This window comes from Salvelinus alpinus, chromosome 24 (assembly GCF_045679555.1).
Source record: "Salvelinus alpinus chromosome 24, SLU_Salpinus.1, whole genome shotgun sequence".
Lineage (NCBI taxonomy): Eukaryota > Metazoa > Chordata > Actinopteri > Salmoniformes > Salmonidae > Salvelinus > Salvelinus alpinus.
The window spans coordinates 3,980,825-4,006,954 of NC_092109.1; the positions used below are offsets into that span (position 1 = coordinate 3,980,825).

Consider the following 26,130-nt stretch of genomic DNA (forward strand, 5'->3'; position numbering starts at 1 on the left):
ATGATCACGCTCTACAGCGTGACTACCAATCCAAGCAACCGGAGCCCTGTATTCAAAGGAGTAAAGACAATAGGTTTCAGACTTTGCCTCCCTCATGTGTCCCTCAGTCTTCTCCTCTTGGCCATTCGGCACTGAGTAATATGGTGCCTCTTGGCCAACAAAGCCAAACGCTTGGCTTCTCCTCTTGGCCTTTCAGCCCCAAGACCAGGTCCGTAGGAATTAACACCCATAGCAAGGACGTTAAAATTCTAATTTCTCCCGCTCTCAATCAAGACCCTATCCAGGGCCCGCTTGATCAAGAAACAAGCCCACGGGCTTTGTTTATAGACTCTGATACAAAGGTTGCGAAGAAAAAGGTCAAAAACTTCGTTAAAGCCAAACCCACTCAAAATCTGAAACGTTGATCTGCTTCCAACTTGAACAGAAATGGCACACCACGTCGTTGCGAATGACCACTCCACTTTGTGGGGAATATGTCCACTAAACACGAATTTAAACGCCCATACCTTGAAACAGTCCTGGAGGATTGCTTAACTTGTAATGCGCTTATTGATTCGGGTGCGACAATATCGCTCATCTCTCAAACATTGTTTGTTGATCTCAATAGAGCTTTGAAGCCAACTAAACGTTGGTTAAAAGTGGAATGATGCGACACTACACTTCGAGGGGTCACTCAGACTACCTCGCCTCTCACATTGAGAGTCATGCTGAAACTACACTTCCAGGGCGTATCGCTTGTTCACCCTGTGTATGTTACCAGCCTCAAATCTGTACCCCTGCTACTTGGAGCAGACTTGATGGATCGGTTACTCCCACTGATGGAATGGAAAACCAATCAGGTATGGTCACAGGCCACACTGTCTTCCCCTAACGCTAGCTGCAATGCAGTCATTCACGAGGGGTGTCTGTCGAAAGCACCCCTTGGGAAAAAGACATTTAGAAACCTCTTGGTGCAGAATCCGATCCAAGGAGATATTACGATATCTCGACACATTCCATCAGCCAACCTGATTGACCATTGTTCTCATGATTTCGAGCCAGCTGTCTCTGTGAATGAGCAACATCCCTCCTCCTTGCAGTCGTGCGATACGGTAGTTGAGATGAACTTCTCTTGCCCTTCGGACACTTCCGCATGCACTGCGGCCGTCTCAGCAAGAAAAACATTGAGGCGCAGAATATACTCTGTTTCCGATGATACACCTTCCACTTTGTGGGGGACTGTCAACCCTTACAATGACACTAATGGCGTCAGTCCAGCAACTGACCCGATGACTCCCACTGGTGAAACACTTTGTGATATCACAGACCGATATCCTCGTCTCAGTTCACAGGTGCGGACGCGGTGGTGATTGACATGCCTCGACAGCCACTGAGCCTTTTGAAGCACGAACACCAGGAGATTTGGTTGAAAGGTTACAGCCATTCTCATAACAACTCGGCCCCTGACAACTCGTACATAGGGTCCGACCTTTTCGTTTGTGCCTCGGATACCAACACCACCCGCTGGTGGAAAAAAAAGTAATGCCTTGCCATGTGTAGGTTCAACTACAATACAACTAGTAAAATGCTCTAATCATGTGTTCCGGTAGTATAATTTTTCAGAATAAATCAGTAGGATAACTGGTCCCCTTGAGTACCAGTACCAATACCAGCAACAGTCAGTCCAGCTACAATTAGTAAGAAGGTTAGAGACCTAACCAATCAAATTACCCTTGACAACAGCGACATAGGAGTCACTCAGAGTGCAACACAGGGAAGGGAATCTCCAGTGCACTCTTCCAATGGTTAACCCACATGCCACTAATAAATAGAACCCTCCATTCAGGAGGAAAGTTATTGGAAGTCATGAACCACGATCACACCACGTACGACTGGTCCAATACTTAAAGAGTAATTCCGGCGGGAGGTTAGCTCCTCCGTGGATAACATAGCTATGAAATAGACCTCTTCATACCTATCGCCACTACAATAGTGGAAGATGCAGTGACATGTAGTAAAACCACTACAGACTCCCTCGACACCAATTCTGACTGACCTCCAGGCATTGACCTGAAAATTACCTGATTACGCAGACTCATTCTGCGCAAGTTGTAATCTGCAAGGATACTTGGTTTTCTTCCCTTGACATGCGCACTTGTGTACACATAAACGCACATTCACAAAATAAAATCCTATTAGGATTTATGCTAGGATCACTTAAGGGTCCGAGCAAATATCAGCCTTAGTAAAGTTGAACATTTACTTTGAGGCCTTTGACTCTACAGTTGCAGTACTCACCAGTTTTCTTCCCAGAAGTCCATAGGTCATCCCCGCAGACTGCCCAAAACTAGTGCCTTACAGCTGTATAGTTATCAATTTAGGATAGTGCCTAAGCAACACACCAAGTAGGAAAACCCTAGACATGACATTAGAGACAATGCCATGATAGAGTCATTTTGCACGGACATTGGACATATATAGAATACAGTCCAATTAGATGATTTTGGTGTGAGAACTATATTTTGTATATCTTTTGTTTATGCTTTCATTGCTTTTTGGTTCAGCTCCTTTGACACTTAGTAAGTGATAGAGCCATGAACAAAGTCCCCATACAACCATCACTTAGTGCCACAACGCCGCTCATTGGGGAGGGAATGTAATTATATATATTTCGTGAGTGTGTGTGTGTGCGTTGTTAATTCTTACGGCTGAGATCCCGTTAACGGGATCGACTTGACAACAGCCAGTGAAAGTGCAGGGCGCCAAATTCAAACAACAGAAATCTCATAATTAAAATTCCTCAAACATACAAGTATTTTACACCATTTTAAAGATAAACTTGTTGTTAATCCCACCACAGTGTCCGATTTCAAAAAGGCTTTGGGTCAAAAAGCACACCATCTGATTATGTTAGGTCAGTACCTAGTCACAGAAAAACACAGCCATTTTTCCAGCCAAAGAGAGGAGTCACAAAAAGCAGAAATACAGATAAAATGAATCACTAACCTTTGATGATCTTCATGTTACACAATACATGTATGTTTTGTTCAATAAAGTTCATATCCAAAAATCTTAGTTTGCGTTAGGTTCAGTAATGTTTTGTCTACAAAACATCAGGTGATTTTGCAGAGAGCCACATCAATTTACAGAAATACTCATAATAAACCTTGATAAAAGATACAAGTATTATACATGGAACTTTAGATAAACTTCTCCTTAATGCAACCGCTGTGTCAGATTTAAAAAAAACTGTACGGAAAAAGCACACCATGCAATAATCTGAGTACGGCGCTCAGACACAAAACAAGCCATACAGGTACGCGCCATGTTGTGGAGTCAACAGAAGTCAGAAATTGCATTATAAATATTCACTTACCTTTGATGATCTTCATCAGAATGCACTCCCAGGAATTACAGTTCCACAATAAATGTGTGTTTTGTTTGATAAAGTCCATAATTTATGTCCAAATACCCCCATTTTTAATTCACACGTTTAGTTAAAAAATCCAAATTCATGGCGCGCAGGCCAGATGAAAAGTAAAAAAATTCCCTGACAGTTCGTAGAAACATGTCAAAGGACGTATAGAATCAATCTTTAGGATGTTTTTAACATAAATCTTCAATAATGTTTCAACCGGAGAATACCTTTGTCTGTTAAAACGAAAAGGAACGCAGCTAGCTCTCACGGGGGCGCGCCTGAGTGAGCTCATGGCACTGCCAGACCCCTGACTCAAACAGCTCTCATTCCCCCCTCCTTCACAGTAGAAGCCTTAAACAAGGTTCTAAAGACGGTTGACATCTAGTGGAAGCCGTAGGAAGTGCAATATGACCCCATAGACACTGTATATTGGATAGGCAAACCTACAAACCTCAGATTTCCCACTTCCTGGTTGGATTTTTTCTCAGGTTTTTGCCTGCCATATGAGTTTTGTTATACTCACAGACATCATTCAAAAACTTTTAGAAACTTCAGAGTGTTTTCTATCCAAATCTACTAATAATATGCATTTCTTAGCTTCTGAGCCTGAGTAGCAGGCTGTTTACTCTGGGCACCTTATTCATCCAAGCTACTCAATACTGCCCCCAGCCATAAGAAGTTAACATCTACCTAAGTTACTGCCCAGATCTTCCAGTCTGGACGAACAGACGACGGGTCCGGAACTGCGATCACAAATCCGGACACCCACTGCCCATCCTTGTCGCGGCCTGCCTGCTGTTAGAGAGCCTACCAAGGTAAACCACCAGAGGGGGGAGGGGGGGGACCGCAATGGCGAACACCAACCAGGACATCCCCTGGCCATTCCTGTGGTACTTTGTAGCTTCCAGGAAACCTACCAAGGTAAACCACTAGAGGGGGACTGCAACGGCGATCACCAACTGGACATCACCTGCCAATCCTTGTGGTGGACTGCTCCGCTTTAAGAAAGCCTACCAAGTTCAACCACCAGATGGGGACTGCAATGAAGATCTACAAACAGGGCATCACGTGGTCATTATTTTTATGTTGATTTGTAACTTGCAGGATAATCACAAGATCCAAACCACCAGAGGGGGACTGTCATGGCGTGGCCCTTTCTGGGTATAGAGCGTGGCATCCCCCTCTCTCTCCCTCCTACACCCAGGTTCTGTTATCGCAGGTCGTAAATTCCTGGAGGAGACTCTGCTTCTGGCCATGTAGTATAGAGAGAGAGTTTCACAGTAGAACAAAGGAACTTCTTTTACATCACAGAACTTGAGAACTGAACAATATCCATGTTTTGGAGAATGTGTAAACGGTCGGTGGAGAAGCCGGCTACGACCCGGTCAGTTTTGTTTCATGTTTGTGACCTAATGAAAGACAATACAGCCACATTACCATAACTGTGTTTATACAGGAGCCTCCGTTATGAGGTTTGCGTTTAATTATTGTATAAAATGAATGAGTAAAGATGAAACTATTTGTGAAATTATGATTTTAAACCGTTAATGTGAGAGAATTGTATTCCCTTTAAAGTTTAACTAAGTCATTGATACTCTGAAGTATCCATTCTAACCACGAAAGACTTCAGGGGAGCAGAGAGACAGAGACGCGCGGATGAACGTTCCAACAGAAAGACAGACGATTCCAACAGAGATCACGACACACTGAGCGTAAATATTGATCGATTGCAATTATTCCCAAATGAGTGAGCGTTCATGTGCAAAGGATTTGAATTTCAATTAATATAATTATCAACTGTGTAGTGACTATTTTGTCTTTCCCGCCCTTCTCAGTCCGCCGTCATATCGGCTTATCCCACTAGGGAACCTCCCCTATCTACTGTTTGTTTGTTTATGCAAGTTTCGAATGAGACTAACGTGAGGTAAAGAATAATTCATTAATTGGAAGACTAATTGATCAGATATTAAAATATCTGAAGAGTTATATTAGGAAAATTATAATTTAGTCATCTGAAGATTTTCCTTGGTGCCCCAACTTCCTAGTTAATTATATTTACATGATTCGTTTAATCATGTAATAATAATTACAGAGAATTGATTTGATAAAATAACAGTCTTCAATTTAATGATGCCAAAGACACGACAGTGTGATGATAGGTGATACTTTTTTCTATCAAAATATACATTTCAAATTTTGTTAGTATTAAGACAAATATTTGTGGGAAAAAAGTTGAGATTGTCCCATCTTTCAAGAATCCCTGACCTCTAAAAGTGTAGCATTTTGTCTCAGGCTCATGGAAAAATAGCATGAGATTAGCTATGAAACTGCACATTTTTCTCTGTGCCCCATGGCTCTGGTCCTGCCACCACACCTGTTTACAGTCTACACATTAAAAAACGAGCTTTCTCCCTCTTTTTCTCCATCTTTCTCTGTCTTCCTCTTCTGAGAGCAGTCAGTGGCATCCCACCAACAATGCTACTCTACCATGCCATGAATGAGAAGGGGGAGAATCTAGGAGGAGAGCCTCCTTGGAGACAGATGGAGTTTACATCAGTCCCACTCTTTGGCAACCAGCCCCCTACCTCCTAACCCCCCTTCTAAACTTGGCCCCCTGCCTCACACTAACAAGATTGTATTTTCTCTTCTTCCCCAGAAATCACCCCCCTGCCCAAACCACAATGGCTTCTTTCCTATTTCGTGCATCTCCTAATTTGCATATATACCCGCCCTGCTTTCTCTGAGTGCCTGGCAGAGTCTGCAGATGACTCAAGCTGTCACTGAGCTTAACTCCCAGGTAGCATTTGAACTTTGCTTATTGGCCCCTCATAAATAAAGTGAAGAATGGGCACTAAGCAGAGGGCTTTGATAAGCCTACATCCAGCAGCGCTGCATGGAAGGCCCGACCAGCCAGCTTGGTGGAGGCCAGCTACCGCCAGCAACAAAGCCGTGAGGGTGGAATAAATAAAAAGTCTGCACCATCAGCGGATTCCGACTGGCAGACAACAGCGGACTGCAGAAAGCAACACCAGCAACCCGCAAAGTATTTCCCCCCCCTTTTTTCCACATTGACCCTGTTTTTATCCGAGCACTGGGCAGTCCACTTAACACTCAAATGGAGTCCCCCATTGCCCATTTTCTTGTACTGCCATTGAACCCACGCTGTAAGTTTTTTGTCGTAGTCTTAACTAAAGAACAGGGAGAGGGGGAGAAAAGCAATGGGGAAATGTTTCTGAGAGAACAATACAGCACCTTATGGGGGGAGCGTTTTGTCCTAGCTGTCCCAGTAGCTGAAAGTGTGCAACTGCAGCACTACTGCCCCAGTGATGGGTCATTTATCAAAGTGGACAGGGAGGGAGAAAAGGTAAATCGACACTGGCTGTCCAAATAGTCAAGATGACAGCAAGCAACAAAAAAAAGACCATCGCAGAGGAATCCATTCTAACCCTGACCCTGGCCTCTTACATCATCACACTAGCGACTCACTGCATTGCGCCCGTTTCTCCTGGACCACCAGCATCTAATAATGCTCATTCGCAGAGCCCAGGGACTCTGAGGGGGGCATGAGATACATTCTATGATGTGAGGCGTAGAGTCTGTCCTAACCCCACGGCATGGTAAAGCCCTGTCGGGTAAGTCACACTGATTTCTGATCATGCACCTTTATCCTACAGCTTTCGAAATACTGTAATATTTAACAAGTTATCAAGCGGAATCAGTGTGTTATGGCAATCTTATCACTTGGCACTCTTAACCCCTTCAGAAAAATATTATGTGGGAATTTGGCTACCTTGGACCAAGCACTAGGCCCATAACACTTTATTCCCTCACCTATTTGTGCCTTTCAACTAGTAACACATACACATTTTTGTACATTACTCAGGTCTCGAAGTTGCACCAACAACATGCAGCAAAAAGATTGGCCATAGTCTATAAATTAAGCAGGATGATGTGATACCTCTCTAATACCTGGTGTTTTAAATTATGTTGAAATAGACCCTTATACTGAGCTTCTACCTGGCTTAGAGAGAGGGAAATGAGACTCATTCGACACGTTTTAAACCAGTCTACATTGCTTCTAAACACTCTGGGTAAGACAGACTTACGTTTGAGGATTGGATATGCCGAGCACAAACGAATCCTCGGCCATATAACGGCATCCTTTGGATCTCATATGTGGAGGCGTTTCTTTTTCCTTTACTCTTTTCCCCCTGCAGAAGAGGTCAGGTTTATAGGTTGCCCTCAATTTCCTTCAAAGCCTTGATATTGTTGGAGCTTCAGAGGCAAAATCCTCAAGAATGGTTTAATTCTCTGAATCATGTGGCGTGACACACCACTTTATTCTTGTCAAAAGCTTTTAAGAGGGGGAGGGCAGCAAAAGGGACTGCCCCCTCTATTCCTGGATTTGAATAATGCAGTGGGGTTCCTCAATAGTTTCAGGACATATCTCACTTTGAAGTAGTTCACTGGGATGTCGCAACTGCCGATGTTCACAAAAAAGATCAACTCGTAGTTGTTAGAGCAGGATGCTAATGCCTCTTAATAAACTAGAACCATTGTTTTGTGAATGACTGCACATCACATATAAAATATATATGTTATGGACTAACATCTATTTAACAAATTTGAATTGAAATTACGTATTTTTTCCAAATCCCTTTAACATATTTGCATCCCTCCCTCTGCGGGAGGGATGTGAATAGGCCCACAAGGGCCTGCTGTATCAAGCAACAGGTTGGACGGCACTTGTTTACGATTTGCCTAATCCACAGGTTTTAATCTCCTTAGCGGATGATGGCCTACCGTATAGCGCTACGTCCAGCTGACAGATAATTATCTCTGGACAGCCTTCAACGGTAGTAATAACCATAATCTTAAGAATTATTAGAGTATTGAGGCACACGGGCGTTCTTTCCAGACCTCGCCCCCTGATGGGAATCTGGGATGGGACTGCCCATGCATGGGGAGTAGCTATCTTTCAGTAGAAAGGAGGTAATGGACCAGTGAATTGCCGTTGTTGCAGAGCACAACAACTTGTCCTCCCTCACGGGCTAATTACAAACGCAGAGAAAGACAGAGAAAGCTGTACTATGATCAAAAAAAAAATCCCCAAATACTTGAAAATATAGGCTGTACTGCGAGCTAGACCGAGTGCTCCATTTATCACTTTAGCTGGGTCTTGGGGCCTATGGCTGACGGAATGGAGGCAGAAGAAGAGGGAGGCGGTATAGACATGTGGGTGCAGGCGGGGGTGGAGTGGTACAAGGGGGTTGGATGAGAGGGTGGGGGTAGTGCGGGGTGGTATTGTTAGTCCCCGCAGTGCTGCCTGCCCACTTCTTCATCTTCACTGTAAATCGCAGTGATGGCCACTGACCCAGAAGTGGTGCGTGTGGGCAAGCTGCGGGGGGCTGGAAGGGGTTGGGGTAGAAGAGTATGAGTGTGGGGTGGAGGGCAGGGGCGGGGCGGGGGGCAGCCCCCTCGTCACTCCGTGTATAAGTTAAAAAAAGAAGGTGGTCATATTAGGCCGAGCTGCCACTGCAGTAGCAGCCCTTGAGCCAACGCTGTAGTGCGTGTGTGTATATGTGTGTGGAAAGGATGGGGCTGAAAATGGGGGGGGCGGGGGGAGTTGTTGTGCCTCCATATCAGAGCATGGCCAAACCAGAGTGATAGTGCAGGCTCTGACGAGAGGCTCAGCTGTCAACTCGATGTGCACGCTTCCCTGTCTCTTTCTGGGGCCATGTCAAAGATTCACAAAGTGAGGTTCAATGGGGCTATTGCTGCTGCACAGGATCCGATCTAACTCGGACTCTGATTCGGACTTGCTCAGCATTTTGGTTCGCTTTCCCTTGACCTTTGTTCAAACTCTTAGGATGTCACCGGAATTACTACTGACAAAAATAAATTGTGGGTGCTGTCTCAAATTTGCGGTAGTTCCATCTTCATCCATCATCTGTTTTGAGTAGTTCTGGGCATTTTCAAGACTTGTCTGCGACATCAGATTGAATCAATATGAGTGGTAAGAGTTGTTTAACCCCTCACAGCATACTAGACGCCATGCACTCATTATCCCTATCATAAGGTTTCAACCTGTCAATTAGCAAATCGCTACTAGACCAATGAAGCCTGATTGTTTTCACTATTGCATGTGTTTGCTTTAAACCCCCTTTTATCCAAGTCAATCTTTTTATAACTTGCATCTCAGGGTCAGTCTCCCCAAAGCTCCAGAAATGCAGCAAAAAGTGGGGCTTGAGTCCTATAACAAGACTGTTAAACATGCAGACTGCTGTGCTTTCTCTTCCCCCCTCTTCCAGAGTCCCTATTTCTCGCTCTTTCGCTTTCTGTCTGTTTCTCTCTCTCTCTAGCCGCCATGCGGAGCATTTCTCCTTCTAAAACTCCTGATTTATTATGTACTAATCTGTCACGGTTAGCAAGATTTTCTCCCTTTGCCCTTAACGGTCATCTGGACAGTTGATTCGCTTACTGACAATTGACCGCAGCCCCAGCCCCTTGCTCCTGACTTCTCTCTCCTCACTTCAAATCTTTTTGGAATTCATAGAGACCCCTGGCTTTCCTGTGCCCTTGGTTAAGGCTGGATCCCATCGCTGCCACCAAATGCGGCAAGTATTTCTGTTCTGTGTCTTCCTTCCTCTCCCTAGCATAGACGGAAAGAGGGAAAACCCTTTGCAGCTTTCCATCAAAAGAGTGAATTGAGACAGGAGGAGCAGATTGTGACAGTGTCACAATCTGGTCAATCTCTTTTTTGACCAGAGTCCCCCACATGGGGATTTACTATAACGGAAAGGCCCAGCTTTTCGCCCGCAGAGATTTTCTTTTGTAGCAGATGAGTGCTTAGACTAATAAATGCTGTAGGACAGATATACAATGAAATAAGTCTCCATGCGTTACATGCACACAGATCCACCAGCCAATAGCTGACAACCGAATCCCCAACATTACTGATGGAATTTCTTTCTTTCTTTTATTTCACCTTTATTTAACCAGGTAGGCCAGTTGAGAACAAGTTCTCAATTACAACTGCGACCTGGCCAAGATAAAGCAAAGCAGTGCGACACAAACAACAACACAGAGTTAAACATGGAATAAACAAGCGTACAGTCAATAACACAATAGAAAAAAAAGAAAGTCTATATACAGTGTGCGCAAAGGGTGTGAGGAGGTAAGGCAATAAATAGGCCATAGTAGCGAAGTAACTACAATTGAGCAAATTAACACTGGAGTGATAGATGTGCAGATGATGATGTGTAAGTAGAAATACTGGTGTGCAAAAGAGCAGAAAAGTAAATAAAAACAATATGGGGATGAGGTACGTAGATTGGATGGGCTATTTACAGATGGCCTATGTACAGCTGCAGCGATTGGTTAGCTGCTCAGATAGCTGATGTTTAAAGAATTGATGCCCCCCACCAAAAAAAGTGTGAGGACAGTTGATAAGTGTACACGAGGCAACCCCCCTCTATCCCTTCCTCCCTTTCTATATCCCTTTTCTCTGTGTTTCGATTCCATGCCTTCTCCACGTTCTCATTCCAAAGACAAAAGGAGAGACAGGAATTGGCCCAAGTAGATGCTCTAGTTCCCCAGTCTGCAGATCAGAGCGACAGGCCTCTCGCTTTCTCTCTTTTTCTTTCAGCCCCTCATTCTCCCTCTCTTTATTCCCAGTCTTCTCTCTTATCTGAAGTGCTCTGCGCTCTAACTGGAGAGAGCCTTTGATCCTCCACAGAAGCAAAAGTGCATAGGAAATGAGCCTTTGATTCAGAATGAAAGGGCTCGGCCCTGACAGAGCATTTTTCAGAGTGCTCACCTGCAACAAAACAGATTGCTGTCGAGCTATAATTTTTTGCCGGTGACATTTACCGAGCATTATTATTCTGGTGTCCCATTTGAAAGTTAGTCAAAATCAAGTTGATTGCCAGATTGGAACATTTCGAGAAGACACAGTCGTTCTATAAATGGCAAAGTCAATTAGCCTTAACCAAAAAGCATTATTTATTTAGTTAACATTATTGATGAATCATTTATAATTTTTCTTTGAATTATTGAAAAACCTGGAAGGGTGGGGAGGGTGTGTTGGGGGCTACCACTTTACTCTTTCAGAGTGTTTGTGTTTAGCCTGTGTGTACTTCACCGTGTTATGCTTGGGTGAATGTTTCGCTGGGGGTGTGTGGGCGAATAAGATAGTGAGTGAGGAGCGCCTGGGAGATATGTGGGTCACCCAGGCAGATGACCATGGGCTAGGTCCCCTCCTACTGTACTGTGGGCCTGCTTGCCTAATATGCACTAATGCGCAGAGAATGGCTGCCAGACGGGACTCCATAATTGACCCTGATATTCAGTGAACAGAAAAAAGCCTGTCAAATGACTCGTAGCCGCTGTGGTGAAAATGTGCTCACGTTTTAGTTTTCGTCATATATGTACAGTGAAATGTACATGTACTGTGCCTTCGGAAATATCCAGACCCCTTGGCTTTTTCCACATTTTCTTAGGTTACAGCCTTATTCTAAAATGTATTCCATCATTTTTTCCCGTCATCAATTTACACACAATAATGACAACGCAAAAACAGGTTTTCAGAAATGTTTGCTAATTTATAATAAAAAAAAAATGGAAATATCCATAAGTATTCAGACCCTGTACTTTGTTGAGGCACCTTTGGCAGCGATTACAGCCTCGAGTCTTCTTGGGTATGATGCTACAAACTTGGCACAGCTGTATTTGGGGAGTTGCTCCCATTCTTCTCTGCAGATCCTCTCAAGCTCTTTCTGGTTGGATGGGGTCAGCTATTTACACAGCTATTTTCTGGTCTCTCCAGAGATGTTCGATTGGGTTCAAGTCCGGGCTTTAGCTGGGCCACTCAAGGACATTCAGAGACTTCTCCCGAAGCCATTCCTGCATTGCCTTGGCTGCGTGCTTAGGGTCGTTGTCCTGTTGGAAGGTGAACCTTCCCCACAGTCTGAGGTCCTCGCTGTACTTTGCTCCGTTCATCTTTCCCTCGATCCAGACTAGTCTCCCAGTCCCTGCTTCTGAAAAACATCCACACAGACTGATGCTGCCACCACCATGCTTTACCGTAGGGATAGTGCCAGGTTTCCTCCAGACGTGAAGCTTGGCATTCAGGACAAAGAGTTCAATCTTGGTTTCATCAGACAAGAGAATCTTGTTTTTCATGGTCTGAGAGTCTTTAGGTGCCTTTTGGCAAACTCCAAGCAGGCTGTCATGTGCCTTTTACTGGGGAGTGGCTTCCGTCTGGCCACTCTACCATAAAGGCCTGATTGGTGGAGCGCTGCAGAGATGGTTGTCTTTCTGGAAGATTCTCCCATCTCCACAGAGGATCTCTAGAGCTCTATCAGAGTGACCATCTGGTTCTTGGTCACCTCCCTGACCAAGGCCCTTCTCCCCCAATTTCTCAGCTTGGCCGGGCGGCCAGCTCTAGGAAGTGTCTTGGTGGTTCCAAATTTCTTCCATTTAAGAATGATGGATGGAGGCCACTCTGTTCTTGGGGACCTTCAATGCTGCAGAATTGTGCCTCGACACAATCCTGTCTCGGAGATTTACGGACAATTCCATCAACCTCATGGCTTGGTTTTTGCTCTGACATGCACTGTCAACTGTGGGACCTTATATAGACAGGTTGTGTGCCTTTCCAAATCATGTCCAATCAATTTGAATGTACCACAGGTGGACTCCAATCAAGTTGTAGAAACATCTCAAGGAAGATCAATGGAAACAGGGTGCACCTGAGCTCAATTTCGAGTCTCATAGCAAAGTGTCTGAATATTGATGTATAAGGTATTTCCGTTATTTTATTTAATAGATTTGCTAACATTTAAAAAAAAAACTGTTTTCACTTTGTCATTATTCAGTATTTTGTGTAGATTGCTGAGGATTTGTATTTATTTAATTAATTTTAGAATAAGGCTGTAATGTAACAAAATGTGGAAAAAGTCCAAGGGTCTGAATACTTTCCGAAGTGTTAGGTTATAAATATCTGAGTAAGAAATGTATGGACACTATAAAAGCTCCAACAAAGTTTATTCACCCAAAGGATCGAACAGCTGAACAGACAAAGACATATTTCCACCAGTGGTAATATACAGTATGTACCCCAATTTGGGTGGAATCTCCTCAGGCTGTAATGTTACAAAATGTGGAAAAAGTCAAGGGGTCTGAATACTGTATGTGGTGGTTGAAGTATATATAATAGCAATCATTTAAATGAACACATTTGAACAGTAGTCCTGGAAGATCAATATGTATTGATTTAAATATTTATTGATAATTCATTAATTTGGGGTTTGATTAAATTGCAGCGGTTAGATAATACTCGTTAGAAAAACCAACATTGAGATAATGCCATCTGTTCATTTCTCATGTCTGTATGAAAATGCTCCATTGAACTAGGTGTCACAGAGATTAGCCACGCTACAACAAAATGGTTGCACGTAATTACATGGACAACACAATGGTGACAATGAGCCAGATGCCCATCTGTTCCAGAGAGACAGAAAAAAATGTGGATTTGACACGCTGTCAACATCTCCCAAATTCATATTTAACTTAATCAAATCCAGAAGAGGGTTCGTTACTGCGACCAAAACAGTCGCACTGGCGACTTTTTGACTTGGCATAGCGTTTTTTTTTTTTTTTTTAACAATTGGAACCAAAAACTATTATGATTTATTCAAACAGTAATGTGCAATTGACCAAAAATATACCAACTTTCTGAAGAGGCAACAACGGCACGGGAGTGCCCCTGTCTGTGTGTGTCAGGGCTCGACATACAGGGCAGCCCACCCCCAGGGCCTGTCGATCATCCCAGTCAGTGGCTCGCTTGGGCCAGTAAAAACAGTATTGTAATAATGCCATTTTTAATCTAGGCTATATAATTGATTAAAAAAAGATTAATTCCCGAAGTTGTTTGTCCGTTATGTCGATTATCTATCACACGCACATTGTACACAGATAATCTGTCAGAAAAGCCTGCAGCTCTCAAACATCCGGTTGTTGCGTGGCGCAGCTCGCCCGAAAACCAAAAGATGTTCTAAGTTATGATATCTACTAGTAAATGTTAAGGCAAGAATGGGTATGCAAAGCAGGTATTTAAAAAGTTAAAAGTCTTGGTTAAATAGTTGCGATGAGCAATTCGGTCATCACGGAATAGCCTACCTTGAACATTTCCTCTAGGCTATTTGGTCCTTGAAAAGCCATTGAAGTTATGGTAGCCAATGTATACGTTCTGCTGCTCCAATATAATTATTCTGTGATGTCATTTCTGATCAGTTTTTATGAGAGATGTAGCCGCTTTCGTTTGTTTCCCACCATTTCAATTGAAGAGTGATGTGCTAGTTGTCATATAAATAACAATGAATAGATCGGGCTTGGAAGCTCTAACCCTGGCGATTCGCTGGTAAACTCATGGGTACACTCGCAATGGCTGCCTGGTATTGTGATTCAACCATTTCCATGGTATTATGGAATGTTCTATCAACTGATGCTGGATTGCCATGGGTAATGTAGAATGTTCATTCAAATGATGCTAACTGATGCAGCTAATTTAGTGGAATGTATTTTTTGTAATGTCAGCTGAGTTGACTCAACAAATCACAGCACAGATAAGGGTACAATTCCTGCTTTGACTTCATGACATGGGTACGCTCAAAATGGCTGCCAGTCCATGCATTATGCCATCATTGACTTGAATGGAGACGCCCTTTCTATTCATTCTCACTTCTATGCTAGTTATTATGAACAAGACAACATCGAATGTTGGCTTCAACTTGGTTATCCAACTTGGTTATCCAACCTGGTTTTCTATACGTTCCATTTTTGGTCGCTTTCTCATTTTTAAAACATGATGCAATATCCCCCTAATAACTCTTCAACATCTCTAATGGCGAGGCTGACTACTACCAATGACCACATGTACACTCGCACAGTATTTCGGATAGTAACTCATATCCCACTTAAGGTCTTATTCCGAATAAGCTGTTTACGTGCACCTGCCTGTATCCATGAATAAACAAAATATTTTTAATTTAAGTATGGGTTAAATTGAATAGTAAATGAAATATGGACAATGAATGTAGGCCTATAACATCCCACATGTAGCATAATAAAATATAAACTCCTGCAGAATTAGGCTTTTTTTTTTTTTTTACCCCTTTTTCTCCCCAATTTCGTGGTATCCAATTGGTAGTTACAGTCTTGTCTCATCGCTGCAACTCCAGTACGAACTCAGGAGAGGCGAAGGTTGAGAGCCGTGCGTCCTCCGAAACACTGCTTCTTGACACAATGTGGAAGCCAGACACACCAATGTGTCAGAGGAAACACTGTACATCTGTCTACCGTGTCAGTGTGCACTGCGCCCGGGCCTGACACAGGAGTCGTTAGCGCGCGATGGGACGCTGGTTCAATCGTGCGCCGCCCCATGGGTTTCCCGGGTCGCGGCCGGTTGCGACAGAGCCTGGACTCAAACCCAGAATCTCTAGTCACACAGCTAGCACTGCGATGCAGTGCCTTAGACCACTGCGCTGGCTGTGCATTTCTTGCAGTGAAATTATACAACAAACGTTAATTTTGTCCCAGTAACAGGAGTGGAGAAATATGATATATTTATTTCAGTATCTCCGGAGAAAATGCGAATGCGCGTGTTGTGTGTTCTCTTTAACACTTGTGCAAGCAGACAGTATTTCAATCACATAAAAATATGCACTGTGGGGTTTTGCTAGGCTTAGCGTGCTAAAAGAACTATAAACTAGAAGGATTTTACATTAATTAAAGTTTGAGCTACTGACACATGTAGGCCTGACAATTTGTCTTTGTTCTCAGGAGTAACAGGTTCTCATAGCCTAACCATGGGGCCACAGCCTGAAATATGTGTGTGTATGCAACATTGTACAAGGGCATAAGATATGAACAGCAGTGTGAAATGTGTGTGTGTTATAATTGTGCAACAAAGTGTGGCTAGTGTGAGGTTCTGAATTATGCACTATAACCCAATACTATAACACATGTGATTGAATATTAGCAACTGTTGGCCTGGGAGCCTGGGTGTCTGTGTGTGTGTGCTGGAAGTAACAGTTAGCTCCAGATAAGTGTGCTGGGAAGCTGTGGTTAGCCTTGAGCGAGAACAGTGGGCTTTGTATACAGGTGCAAATAGCTCAGACAATATTGCAGAGCTGTCTGACCTCAGTCTTTGGGGTGAAGGAGCGTAATCTACACAGCAACAGCGTCGGGACATCACATGCGCTAAGAGGCTAGGACTAGCTTAAGCGCCAACACCAACGATAGGCTGGGTGAGTCTAAACCACGCCCAGTCTCTACTCTGACAGGCCGGCTCGGAAGCGGGAACTATCTCTGCCATGAGTATATTATAATATCTTTGTCAGGAACAAGTCAGTTCCTTGTTCCACCCTCCGGGGTGGTGCAGTGAACCCGTATATACGGAAATTGCATTTGCCATTTATTAACTATTGAATTAAACAATTATTTTAACCAAGTTCAGGTGTGGTATTGTTCCTATCTCAGTTGAACCTTCGCAGCCTTAACAGCACCCAAGACGAATTGAAGTCTTATCAGAAATGTGTTTAGTTATATTCTCAGCTTTTCATATCCTTGAAACTGATGACAAACTGTCTTGCTGGTGCACACCTAAATTAAAAGGTAACTACACAAAAAAATAAAATGTCTCCGATTTTTCCCAGATCTCAAAAATGGTCCCCTGATGTGGTTTAAGCATCAAATGTAGTTGTTTTTCTATTCAAATGTATGATATCATGAGCGAAAACCTGAGAAAACTGGGAGAAATCAGTCCTTTTTGCTGTGTTGGTATCAAGTATTGTATTTTTCAATTTCTGCTCTCTAGGGGATTTCACAGAAAAAAAACACATGGCACTATGAAATCTGCAATAAGTACATTTTGCACTTTATTTTAATAGTCTCTTTTCTTTGCTGTTACAGTAAATCAATTCAAATCAATGTAAGAATACAAGGGTATGCTAATTTAAAACATGGCTTGTCACTATTAGCCTGGTTCTGTATGGAATGCAGGCACATTATGGGAAACATGCCTCGTCATTATAAATTCAATAGTTTTTTATATTTAAAAAAACGGTGCTACCAATTCATGTGTTGGTGCCACCAACTGAAAAAGTTGGCGCCTCCTTTGGAAAAAGTTAGTGTAGAATCCTGCCAAAACTGTACTCCGTGAGCAAGTGTTACTGCATGTTCCTTTTCACATTTTTTCCAGTACAGGACGAGAGCACAGCCTTTTCTTTTGTGTCAAAATAATTTCCACCCTTATGTAAAACAAGATTCGCCACCCCTCCATCTTTGCTTCATTGTGTTAGTTTCATGCTGCCTATTTTCCTTATTTATTCAAATACATTTTCACTGAAGAGGTATATCACTTTCACTTTAGAACTCAACAGCCTATATTTTGTCCAGACATCCATTTCCCCCGCAAATTTGCTAAAAACTCAATTTAATCTTCTGAGAACCTGTTGCCTCTCTTAAAATATAATATAATTTCATGAAATCACAAGTCCAATACAGCAAATGAAAGATAAACATCTTGTGAATCCAGCCAACGTGTCCGATTTTTAAAATGTTTTACAGCGAAAACACAACATATTTATGTTAGCTCACCACAATATCCAAAAACACACCGCCATTTTTTCACATCAAAGATAGCTTTCACAAAACCCACAAATAGAGATAAAATTAATCACTAACCTTTGAACAACTTCATCAGATGACAGTCATATGACATCATGTTATACAATACATTTATGTTTTGTTCGATTATGTGCATATTTATAGCCACAAAACGTGGTTTTACATTGGCGCCATGTTCAGAAATGGCTCCAAAATAGCGAAAGTAATTACAGATAGCAACATGAAATACAGAAATACTCATCATAAACTTTGATGAAGATACATGTTTAACATATAATTAAAGATACACTGGTTCTTAATGCAACCGCTGTGTTAGATTTAAAAAATAACTTTAGTAAAAAGCACAGCATGCAATAATCTGAGACAGCGCTCAGCCATTCTCCGCCATGTTGGAGTCAACAGAAATACGAAATTACATCATAAATATTCCCTTACCTTTGATGATCTTTCATCAGAATGCAGTGCCAGGAATCCTAGTTCCACAATAAATCGTTTTTTTGTTTTATAATGTCCATTACTTCTGTCGAATTAGCAACTTTGGCTAGCATGTGTATTTCACGTGTCCATCGAACTTTACGCAAATGAACGAAAACTTCAAAAAGTGATATTACAAATAGAATAAACTGGTCAAACTCAGTTAAAAATCAATCTTCAGGATGTTTTTCTCATATATATCCAATAACGTCCCAGACGGAGTATTTCTTCATGTCTATCTAACGTATTGTAGACAAGGACATCACAGTGTGCGTGGCCAAAAACTGGCAATCTGCCTGACCTGTCACTCCAAAGGCTCTCATCCGGTCCCACATGAAGCTATATGCTTCATTCCACGTTCTACTGCCTGTTGACATCTAGTGGAAGGCGTATGAAGTGCATACAGATCCATAAATATAAGGCAATTGAATAGGCAATGCCTTTCACAGCGACCCATTTCAGAATTTTCACTTCCTCTTTGGAAGTTTGCCTGCCATATGAGTTCTGTTTTACTCACAGATATAATTCAAACAGTTCTAGAAACTTCAGAGTGTTTTCTGTCCAATAGTAATAATAATATGCATATCATATGATCTAGAACAAAGTACGAGGCCGTTTAATTTGGGCATCAATTCATCCAAAAGTGAAAATGTCGCCCCCTATCCCTAAGAAGTTATTAATCATGAGTATTCCCGTCCGGGCCCTATTTTTAGCTTTTGTATTTAGCGTTTTGTTTGCTTTGCAGTGCGGCTGTAGTTATTATAGTGCTCAGGAATGCTTTGAGTCACTGAACGAGACTAGAAGGGGCTTCTCTCTGGGCATGTGGAAACAGCCTTGCATACTACAGCCTCTCCTGCCATGTCACCTAGCACACATCCCCTCCAAACATAAACACACACACTCACACACATACATACACACACACAATATGTTACTCTTAATCACACACACACACGCCACTGACATTGTCAATCTGTTACTCTTAATCATTAAAAACACACATCACACACATGAAACGGCAGCTATCGTAACAGCCAAAATGGCTTAATGTAATACATTTTAAGGGGAGCATAAGGGTTTGGAAAGCTGTGAGGACGCTAAAAACAAACAGTTGGTTGTCAGCTATAATGGATGCTCCTGACTGTATAGTATGTTCGCAGATTGACACATATGCTCAATCCCTCTCCCTTTCCATTCACACGCATACCCTCTAACACACACGTGCACTCTTTCACACACATACAAGCATTTACCCAAAGTCACACTCCGCCCCACGGTATATCACACAACACTCTGTATTAGTCAATGCTAGCTAACTATATATCCATCCTCTCAAGTAGTAGGACCCAAAGTCACACTCCGCCCCACGGTATATCACACAACACTCTGTATTAGTCAGTGCTAGCTAACTATATATCCATCCTCACAGGTAGTAGGCCTTAAAGTGAAAAACTGAAAACACAATGCTTCCCTGCCTTGCCAAGGTGGCCTCCAAGACACACACACACACACACATTTTCCACGTCTTCCATGTGGAAGTCCAAGCAGGTGGAAGTCCAAGCAGGTGCCCGTCCATTCAACACTTCAAACCTGTCTTGCCCAAAGGCACCATGGGAGGTAAAGGGGGTCACAAAGCAAAGGACAGAACGGCACAGGTGACCACAGCGAACCCGAAACACACACACACACACACACACACACGTATGTCTTTGTCTATAAGCAGCGATGCAGAACTGAGCTGACAGGGAGCAGTTTTAAGGTTGGTGCCTTGGCCAGGCGGCTCCATTCCCTCCACTGCAGAAGAAAGTTACAATTAAGGGCTTTGACAAGGTTGGGCCCTTGTCTCGGAAACGTAAACGTAAAGTCTACTTTTACTCGCTCACTACATTCCCGACCACGCTTAGCCTAGCGGGTTGGAGTGTAGCTGCTAGCTAGATGAAGGGGGTCAATAGTGCGAGATAAGATGTTGCAGATTTTTTGGGGGGTTGTTTATTTTTTTTAACCTCACTTACTCTTGTTGTTGTTCTTTTCCTTTGTTATTGATGTATGTTCTAGAGATTACGACTCAAGCGATCTCCCTAAAGTCTGTGACAAGCATGTCTGCGGTTCCTCTCTGAAAGAGGGGGAGAGATGGAGGGATAAAAAAAGATGAAAAGAGGAACTGCCGGGAGGAATGCAGATGCATGGTGAGACATAGGAGAGAGAGAGAGAGAGAGAGAGAGGACCTTGGAAAGAAGGAGGGGTGGCATAAATTAACCCCCTTCCCCTCCCCTCCTTTTGAGTGTTTGTTTTTGTGGCACCTGACTTCTTTAACAACCGTGTCATTGGCAGAAGAAGTGGAAGGTAGGTTCTGGGGCTTGACGTCGTTTTGCTCTATCCCTCGTTCTCTCTCCTCACACATTTTTTTTACTGCACCAAATTGGCTGAGAAAGGGCCCCCAGGTGGAAGGTTCAGACGGAATGTTGCCATGGCCCGCTCCTTTTGGGGAGTGCCAATCTGTAAGGGGTTTATCAAAGGCAGACATTTCCTGTCCACTGCTACCACCCTCTCCTCAAATCCTGACCCCCCTTCCTCCAAAAAACACCCACCTTCTGTACACTAACCCTCTCAATCGCAACCCCTCTTTTCTCCCTCCCTCTTTTTCTCCTGCTCGGCGCAGCTCCACTCTTGGTTGGGGGAAGGGGGTTGGTTTTAGGACTGGGTGCTAACTGATCCCCATTGTCTGGCCAGCGTATTTGAATGGCGACTGAGCCCAGTGAATTGCCTGTCTGGCTTCTATTCAAATCCAGGTAGAGGCTGGGAGAGGCAGGAGGACGGACAGACACCAGAGGGAGGAGGGGTAGAGGGGTAGACGATAGCTAAGGCATGGCTAAGGCACTAGGACATTTTAATGGCTGCATGTGAACAAAGTGAAGGTGTCCCTCAGGCCATAAGGGCAGCTTAAACAAACCGTTGCCCTCCTCTACATCCCTCATAAAGTAGAGAGAAAAAAAAGCCAAATTCTTGCTCCTAGTTTGCTGTCTGGCTGGTTGCCCCCACTGTTGGCCCTGTCATCAACAGTGGTGTGTATTCATGGATGCCAAGAGAAGCCAGGCTTCCCCACATACTTGACCATTAACTTCTTTATGATAGGGGGCAGCATTTTCACTTTTGGATGAATTGCGTGCCCATAGTGAACTGCCTCCTACTCTGTCCCAGATGCTAATATATGCATATTATTATTATAATTGGATATAAAACACTCTGAAGTTTCTAAAACTGTTTGAATGATGTCTGTGAGTATAACAGAACTCATATGGCAGGCAAAAACCTGAGAGAAAATCCAAACAGGAAGTGAGAATTCTGAGACTGGTCATTGTTCAACTCATTGCCGATTCAATTTCCTGTAAGATATGGATCTGGTGCACTTCCTACGCCTTCCACTAGATGTCAACAGTCTGTAGAATGTTGAATTAAGTTTATACTGTGTTGTGGGGCCGGATGAGAGGGGGAATGAGAATGAGTCAGTGGTCTGGCAGATTGCCAGTTCCTGGTCACGCGCTTTCCTCATGATATCGCCTTGCGTTCCATAACTTCTACAGACAGACGGAGAATGCTCCGGTTGGAACGTTATTGGATATATATGATAACAACATCCTGAAGATTGATTCGCTACTTAGTTTCACCAGTTTATTCGACCTGTTATATAACTTTTTGAAGTTTTCGTCCGAGTTCGCCTGCATCTGCGCGAGCGTTTGGACATGTGCACTAAACATAACAACTTGCCGCCATAGCATTTGATTGATAAAAACCATTAGAAAATAATTAGCCAATCAGCGTTGAGCTGAGCTCAACTGTGGGTTGTCCCGGTGCAGCAAAACACCACCCAAGGGAGGCCAGTTTGGATTTGGCTTCAGACCAATCAAATCTCTTCCTTGCAAAATATAATTTTCTGAAAAAGGTGTCTGTTTCTGGTCTGCTTGTGTTGATGTCCTGCAGTATCTAGCTTGCTAAATCGACCCTTTCCTAAACCATGGATGGAGATGGGGATTTGGACTTGAGGTTTTTACTTAATTCTCTGTACAGGCCAATGATTATGACACCGATTCTGATCTTACAATAAATGAATATGTTGTGCCATTGGCCTGAGACGATTGAAGTTCAATATGTAGCCTAGATGTAGTCTAGTAGGCTCACATTAGGTAACTAACTTAGCTGGTTCATTGTTGCCCATGCGAGGAAGTCAGGCTAGCAAGCATTTTAGCTAGTTAGCCTATGACAACAAAAACCTAAAAGTGTACTGTATGACAGAGCCATAGACCTCAAAGACAGGAGGATGGCATTGGCCACTAGACTTCAAGTAGGGTGAGTCAACATTTTTTGTTTTACTTGCACACACACACAGAAATCAGTACTATGGACAGCCACATGACATTTAGCAACATTGATTGGACTAAATTGTTTTGATTATCTTTAAGTTTGTTTTCAGTGTTTTAAACTAAGCATATATAGCCTAGTTGATTTGATGTTTAAATGTTTAAGTTGAAATGGGGCTGGAATAGTGGAGGCAGTGCTCCTGTTGTCTTTGTGCTGACTTGCGGTAACTCCGTGGTTATAAATCTGTAGTCGTTTAGTAAACTGTTGAAAACACTAACATGCTTGACCATGCTGTAGGTGAAATAACTGTTTGCTTTGTGGACTTCACTGGACAGATGTTGCTTTCCTATTTTGTAACGAAACAAATATATTCCGCCACTATGTGACTTGTCTTTTTGTTGGCACAGCCTTACTGTACATCACGGTGGCATATGTACTAATGGTTATAGAGCAAACAACACAATTATCCCAACATAGGTTGTAATATGGCTTTTTTACTGGCTTGGCTTCCTCAGTGATTTTACCCACGCACTGCTACTGGTCCTACTGGTCATCAACTAGTTTACACAAATATCAGCGGGTACTTGCCAACATCGCCTTACTGAACGTGTGTGAGAAAAATAAACCTTGAGCAGTGGTAGCACTAACTGAGTTTCTATGCAACTGCAACATTGTCTGACTCTGACTGTTCTGATTTATCCTGTACTATCCTTCACTTCGCCCCAGGCAATGTTTCTATTTTAGCTACCGGTGTCCAGACTTTAATCACATTTGAGCAGAAACCGCAAGAGATTTATGTCATATTGCTTCCCAGCTTCCTCTTAACCCAAGTTGACCGATACAGTTATTTAAAGAATTTAGATTTTTGAGATATGTGAATATTGGATTTGACTTCCGTCTTATGGATAAATGCGGTTTGATCTCCCACTTAAAAATCACTTGAATGGGGATAGTAGCTTGTTTAAAGTTGACACTTTATATTTAGAAGCAAATATTGTTGTCATTGCCTCTTTTAGCTTTGGAGAAAAAACACACAAAAGGTCAGACAAAGCATTTCCTGTCACTCAACACAATCCAACACCCCCTTCTACCCCCACCTCCCTGAAAAAACCTCAACCCGCTCTCCTTCCTTTCATAATTGCTGCATTTCTTTCCCCTCATCTTTTTTGGGACGAAATCTCTCCTTGTATTTTGCCATGTTGCCGTCTGGCCACTTTCTTTTCCAAGGTGGAAAAAATTGAGAGAGAGTGGATAAAAGCCGGTCAGTCGAAAGCTGCATATAAGCACCTCTGCAACCAGGGCCTCTTCCCTCACCCCAGCTTTCGTGACCCTTGGTCTCTCTCCCCCCACCAGCTCCCCAGCAGTTAGCTTTCCTGTCTTATCCAGTCCCTAGCAGTGGGGCCGGGCCTTCTGATTTTGTCCAATGTGTATCCCAGGTCCTCACTCCACAATCACGACCCTTTTTTCCTCAAGGCCGGGCTCTCCTCTCCATCCCCCGTCGTCGTCAGGCACGTCGCAACTCCCCTAGTCTCACCCCGACAACCCCCTTCTCCACACACTCTCCATGGAAAGAAAAACTGCTTTTCTCTCCCGGAAAATCCCCCTCCCTCCACCCACCCACCCACCTGTGCTAACGGATTTGCCGGTTACAATGTCGGTAGCGATGACAATAAACGTCCTCACCCCGTCGCCGGTGGCAGTGACTAGCGACTAATTACGAAGTAGACCCTCTCTGTTCGAATGGAATCTTAACCCCAAACGGTCTTTGAACCGACAAGCACACCTGGACATGAAGCTGGTCTAAAATGAAACAGCAACCACTGCAGAAGTGGAAGTGAACAGAGCGGCGAGAGAAAAAAAGCAAAGCGAAACATGCTCAGGGGAGTAAGTTAGTCACAGCACAGCACCATTGCACACAGTGGACAGGAGGAAAGAATTATGTTTATTTTGCTTACCTAAACAAAGAGAGAAGTACGTCCTGTGAGCTTCTCCCCGCGTCACATGGGGGTGGGGGGGCACGCTTGAGAAATGAGAGTAATCTGTCCAGAAATCAAATAAACGGAAATACACAAAAAGGGGAAAATAGGATGAAAAAAAGAGGGAGCACAGCAGCGAGCAACATTGAGCAGAGGATGATTTCCATTAAATGTGCTCTTGTGAAAAGTTGGACTGGAAATGAGAGGAATGGGAGTTTCTCTCTCTCACTCACTCACTCACCAGGCTAGACAACGTTTTGAACATGCTTCCACCCAGCCTCCTCTGCCCCACTTGAAATGAACTATATATGACCCAGTTGATGGAAAGGCGCAAATTCAGTCATGTGAACAGAATGAACACTCCCCATTGGCTGAGCCTCCAGAATCCGTGGGCTGGGGCTATGCGATTGGCAGAAACAGGGATCATTGAAGCATGAGTCCCATTCACAGGCTGCAGAGCTGGGCAGGGTCACTGTTTGGGTGTCTGGCACTAATCCCAGCCCATTGAGAGGAGGTGAATTAGTTTCTACCAGACCCCTCTTTAATGCTGCTGCTATGCTCTGTATATTATCTACGCAGGGTCACTTTAACTCTACCTACATGTACACTACCGTTCAAAAGTTTGGGATCACTTAGAAATTTCCTATAATTCAAATAATAATTGTGTCCTTCAAACTTTGCTTTCGTCAAAGTATTCCTCCATTTGCAGCAATTACAGCCTTGCAGACCGTTGGCATTCTAGTTGTCAATTTGTTGAGGTAATCTGAAGATATTTCACCCCATGCTTCCTGAAGCACCTCCCACAAATTGGATGGGTTTTACCGGCACTTAATAGGTACAATACGATCAAGCTCTCATAATCAACGTGCCATTGGAACACAGGAGTGAAGGTTGCTGATAATGGGCCTCTGTACACCTATGTAGATATTCCATAAAAAAATCAGCCGTTTCCAGCTACAATAGTCATTTACAACATTAACAATGTCTACACTGTATTTCTGATCAATTTGATGTTATTTTAATGGACAAAACATGTGCTTTTCTTTCAAAAACAAGGACATTCTAAGTGACCACAAACTTTTGGACGGTAGTGTACATATTACCTCAATTACCTTGACTAACTGGTGCCCCCGCACATTCACTCTGTACCCCTTGTATATAGCCTCGCTATTTTTATTTTACTGCTGCTCTTTAATTATTTGTTACTTGTATTTTCTACTTTTTCTTAAAACTTCT

General features: G+C 43.1%; 1 long non-coding RNA gene across 1 annotated transcript in view; it reads right to left on the reverse strand.

Moving 5' to 3' along the window:
- LOC139551719 (uncharacterized) overlaps nt 1-25,192 on the reverse strand; it is a 39,813-nt gene extending 14,621 nt beyond the window's left edge. Inside the window, exons 1-2 of the long non-coding RNA XR_011670308.1 lie at nt 25,136-25,192; nt 24,874-24,957 (exon numbers count right to left, since the gene is read on the reverse strand). This is a non-coding gene — a long non-coding RNA (uncharacterized lncRNA). The remainder of the gene's footprint in view (nt 1-24,873; nt 24,958-25,135) is intronic.
- Between the last annotated feature and the right edge of the window lie 938 nt (nt 25,193-26,130).